We start from the raw sequence: 5,431 nt of genomic DNA on the forward strand, positions 1-5,431 counted from the left end.
GGGCAGGAGACGGAAATCCTTGCCCCTGGGAGGTCCTCGAGCCAGGGAGTCAGCAGCAGAGGGACTCAGAGGTGGGAGGATTCTTGATCCTATTTTGAAGTTTAGTAACAAGATGATTTAATTTAATGGCTGTTAATTCAATGGCTGTTGGGTATGGAATCAAGGACGCTTTTAAGATCTGGGACCTGTCATATGCCAGGATGAGTTTGGCCTGAATGGACACGAGGAAGCTGAGGAGAACAGATGTGAGGAAGGTCCCTGTCCACAGTGGGTCTGAAATGTCTGTCGGTGATGTCACATAGGCACCTGGATATATACTCGGGTGGTCAGGGGAGAGGGCCAGTGAAGAGGCCTAAACTAAGGTAAAGATAAGATTTATCTACAAAAGTTTGTGGACTTAAAAGGTTTAATTCTCTTAACATGTCCACAGTGGAAGTAGAGGAGGTCAATGAATTCTATTTCTCTACAACCCTCTACGTTTCCATCTCTTTTTGTACCAGGAATCCCACACCTTGATTAAAGGTCTGTAAAATTTTTGAAAGTTACTTGCATTTCAGGAGTTTGTTTTTCTAAAAGAGGCAGTTAAGATGTTATAGGGTTAAGTGTTCCCATCAAGGCAGAAGAGCAATCAGAAATGTTCTGAAAACGGAAACAGGGCCTCCGCACCCTGGAGGCCGGAGCCGCGAGCAGCCGGGCGCTCCACCTGCCACGGGTCAGCCTTAGCACAGGGCCGTCCGTACTGTCAACCGTGGCGCAGGGCAGACAAGGAGAGGTACTAATGGGGTCTGGCGGGATCCTCCCGCTACGGCAGAAATTACAATGCCAGTCCTGTTAGTGCCTGAGCTTCAATTCTACTTCACCCAGTATTCACACAAAGAACTGTTTAAATACTTCCATGAGACGGAAGAAAAAAGTTCATATATTAAAATTACAATACTGTGGCTAAAAAACAAATCCACAGGTGTCAGATTTCTAAAAGAAGAAAAATACCTTGCTAAATGCCAGATTTAGAAAAGATGAAAACAAAACTAAAAACAGAAAATCAAGAAAAATCCAGCTAATCAAAATGCACATTTTATTATTTACTGTTTTTAAAGAAATGGCTAACATTTAATATGGCTACACTATTTGGGAAATAAAAAAATCAAATTACCTTCTTTATAAAGTGGCTAGGATTTATAGCTTGTAAAATTAAAATTAGTGAAGGAAAGTAAAAATGTGAACCCAAAGTAGATAGACATGAAGCGTGTCTGTGTCATTATTCATGGTACTAGGTCCTCAATATTTGATTTCACTATTTCATTTAATATGCTCCACATCATTTTGGTGTTATTTCATCACATTTTCTAAAAGCACTGGTTTATTAGATTATACTCCAGAAATCTTTCTCAGTGGAAGGAATAACTACGAAAAATTCAGGACACAGCCACTCCCTGACCCCACAAAATACTTGTAGATTTACTGATCAGATTCTAGTCAACAGTTGTTGCTGGGTTTCCTTTTTTTTCCTTTTATTTAAAAAATATAGTCTTTCTTTTATTTAAAAACAGTCTTTTGGATGTCTTTTTGAAAGCCCCCAATTTTGTGACTCTTGATTTCAGACGAGTCACAAGCACCAGAATAAAAAGACCGTCTTGACTATCATTTGCAAAGCACAATCTAGTTAAAAATATTTCAGACCATATTCTTTAATTGGGGACATAATAAACTGCATCTTCCAGCATGGATAAAAATTCAAAAATAAATTATAACTGTGGACTGCAACATAATATTAAAGGAAAAGAAAGCCCTTTTGTGAGCATGCAAAGAATTCCTCCTCTGCACAGCAACACAAAAGCATTTCAGCTTTCAGGTTTCGACAAATCCTGTTGTAACAACAACTCCCTCCCTTCCCCGCCTCTCCTTTCTTAATTCTCCCACAGCTCAAAAAATGAGATGGAGAACCTGGTATTTATCTTCTAGCACCATCAGCAGTCTCCACCTCAGACTCCCATGTTGGTGTCTATGTGCGAGTTAACCTGGCGCAGCGGTGACCTAACGCTCAGAAGCTGGACAGGAGCCTCACGTGCGGCTTCTCCGCCTCAGACAGCTGCCTTTGAAGACAACTGACAGAAGGGAGCTAAGACGCTGAAGGCTCCTGACAACAGGTATGGAAAATGAGAGGCTTCTATGATGCTCAGAAATAGAAGTAGAGACTTTTAGGTATCATTTAGTTTGAACTATGAGTTGTAAATCTGTTTTTAAAATACTAGTTTTGTTATAAGCAGCAGATCTTGTCTGGAAAACTGACTTCACATCTTAATGAAATCCACTCCAGACTTCGTTGGCAAATTAAGTCCACAAAGGTAACACTCACAGGTTGTGCTGGGCAGCAAGGTGCTGTGGAACGCTGAGACCTCCTGTTTAGAATTAAGTTTTACATGCACCCTTCAAACAGGAATTAAGTTTTACATGCACCCTTCGGCTGCTTCTGCTGGATTTCCTCCTATTCCTCCACCACCACCACCACCACCAGTGAAACAAAGTATGCTTTTATTCTGTACGAGATAGAAATTTGAGAGAACAGGCCACAAACTGTATCACACTTGTGGCTGGAGAGGAAAAAAAAATTCACAGCAGGAGACCTAAGATGCCAGTATATTTTTACAAAAGGAAAAGAAACAGTGACCTTCACTGTGGAGAACACATTTTTTTCTGCACAAGTTCTCTGTGCAGTAGAAAGCATTTAAAATCCAATATTCAGCAGTGAGCAAGCACTATGCTAACCAAATGCAATGTCATATTGTTTACACCGATTGTGGCTGTCTGTAATTCATCACTGCCAGCACGTGTTAATTAGGATGAATAAGCTGTCTGCAAGCCCGAATTACACTGAAATTTATAAAACGCAATGGTTAATGGGAAGAAAAAGGTTATAATTGGGAAGCTAAGCATAGATTGATCAACACATAAAGGTTACTCAACCAAAGTAAAAATAAAGAGAGAAATGAGATGCTCTTAGAGAATGTTAACAGCCATCTATCTCCATGCTGAAGAAACCATAAGCTGACAATGGTCTGGGAAGGCAGTAATTTAGGGAACTGCCTGGAATCTGAAATGTTAAAACCCAAACCTGAAAACAACTATTATGGAACTATAAACATGTACTTCATTTTTTTCCCCTAGAAACTTTAACTCCTGTGCTATTTTGGTCTCCGGTATGAAAAGAGGTATGGAAAACAGAAAAGAATTTTAAGGCTGCACCAAAAGCCGAAGTACTCTGATGTATCTATAAGTCTGATGCTTAAGGATGTAAAGTTTCAGGAAAACCTTTTCTAAATTTGTCATGTTTTAAAGCTATGAACAAAAATATAACAAGTGAATTTAGACAGCCCAGGATTTGACTTCTTAGAGAACCAATGTTCTAACTATGTTAAGTTTGTACTTTTAACATAGGCATGGATTAGTATTACTGCAGATATTTTACAAAAGCCAGGCATCAACCTCCTTGGCTGAGTCTGAGACTAAGCATTTGCCCCATTAATGTCCTCTAAAGTGGTTTTTTTTCTTCTTCTTCTTGGTGGGACAGGGAAGAGATGAAGCTGACAGCTAATGGTGCGTTCTGCCTGCAGATGCAGCGTTTTCTGTTCTTCCCTGGGTGCACACGCATTGAGTGCTGGGGGGCGGGCGGGGCGGGGGGGAGGCGAGCACCCGGACACTGCTGCTGAGACCTGCATGGCCTCTGGGGATTTACCACCTCAGTGTCCTTCCCAAGTACAAAAATGACGATGCCTAAAGTTGTATCTACGCTTTCATTCAGCTCTAAGATTCTATGAAAATAAATCAGCTCAGTGAAGGAAGAGAGAAAAAATTTCTAATGTCATTATATAGCAATTGTCACACGACATAAAACATACTAGCAACAGTGTCAATTGTAATTTATGGAGTACTTTCTAGGTGTTAGATACTGTTCTCTAAGACCTTAAAATGCATTAACTCTTCAATATACATACTATAATCCTATTTTCCAGAAGAGGATACTAAGGCAGAGAGAGGTTCTGAAAAGTGAAGATTTGAGCCCAGTATTGTGGATTCAGAGCCCCATACTGCCTTTTGTGAAATATAGGAATCGTGACGGAGTCACTCTAATACATCATTCAAAAATTAATTCAGAAAGACACAAATGTTATTCCTGTATTTCAGAAACCATTAAGTTTCCCTCAAGGAAGGTAGTAAGTACTGCCAGATTAGAGCAGAGCCAGGCCACAAATTCAGTGCTATCTTTTCTTTAAAAAAAAAAAAAAAAAAANCAAGATTCAATGTGACTACCAAATCCTTCTGAACAACCGGTTTTGCGGCAGACACTTCATTTAGGTCAGGGAAGGATTCTGGTCCCAGCTAGAAAGGATCTCACATTCTCATAAGCAGAAGACAGTGGCCTAATTGTTCCAGCACCGAGTATCTTGTACCCGCAGTGAAACGAGTGCTAACCTAGATAAGGATTTTGTTAAAGTTTATTAACAGGAAATTAGGGATAATCATGCCTGTGGCTTTGACTTCTTTCCACGAATTTCCTTTCCTCCTTAAGCAGTTTATTTGGTTTATGTGTCTGGCACATGGTAAGTGCTTAATGAATATTTTTTTTTTATGTTTTTTTACTTATTTCTGGGAGAGAGAGACAGCGTGAGCAGGGGAGGGTCAGAGAGAGAGGGAGTCACAGATTGAAACAGGCTCCAGGCTCTGAGCCAGCAGTCAGCACAGAGCCCAACGTGGGGCTTGAACCCACGAACCGCGAGATCATGACCTAAGCGAAAGTCAGACACCCAACCGACTAAGCCACCCAGGCGCCCCTGAATATTTTTAAAATACAATCATTTTTTGGATACTTAAAACTTTTCTAATATAGATTTATAAATCATTCTTTAATTTTTAAAAATGTTTTCATTTTTGAGAGAGAGAGAGAGCACGCGCATGCGCAAGTGTGAGCAGGGGAGGGCAGAGAGAGAGGGAGACACAGAATCCACAGCCGGCTCCAGGCTCCGAGCTGTCAGCATAGAGCCCGACATGGGGCTCGAACCCACAAAAGGTGAGGTCCCGACCTGAGCTAGGACGCTTAACCACCTGAGCCATCCAGGTACCTCTATAAATCATTGTTAAGAGATGGGCTCAAACTCATCTTCCTTATTATCTATGGAATATTTTAATTAGAAATAATGAATTTTAAAAAAACCTGTAAGCTATTAAAATTCTTTATCAGATCCTACAGCTGGAATTTGATATGTCAAAGTCTCCTAACAAGGCACATGCCCACATTACAGCCTTCAGCACAGCTTAAGCTTACAAAGAACAAAGCGGGCACGTATCAAGAGCCACCCATGCGCACTCAGGAGAATGAGCCATAGCCTCCGAGGGCCTGACGCGAGCTTTCCTCCTGGGCCAGGCTATCCTCATC

At 40.8% G+C, this 5,431-nt stretch overlaps 2 protein-coding genes across 2 annotated transcripts in view; one reads left to right on the top strand and one right to left on the bottom strand.

Moving 5' to 3' along the window:
• TFB1M (transcription factor B1, mitochondrial) overlaps positions 1-5,431 on the bottom strand; it is a 72,994-nt gene that overhangs the window by 11,533 nt on the left and 56,030 nt on the right. The gene's annotated exons all lie outside the window — the stretch shown is intronic.
• CLDN20 (claudin 20) overlaps positions 2,061-5,431 on the top strand; it is a 4,410-nt gene continuing 1,039 nt past the window's right edge. Inside the window, exon 1 of the mRNA XM_077755047.1 lies at positions 2,061-2,147. The gene's annotated coding sequence lies outside the window, so the exon portion shown is untranslated. The remainder of the gene's footprint in view (positions 2,148-5,431) is intronic.

This window comes from Crocuta crocuta, unplaced genomic scaffold, assembly GCF_008692635.1.
Source record: "Crocuta crocuta isolate KB4526 unplaced genomic scaffold, BGI_CrCroc_1.0 scaffold11, whole genome shotgun sequence".
NCBI lineage: Eukaryota > Metazoa > Chordata > Mammalia > Carnivora > Hyaenidae > Crocuta > Crocuta crocuta.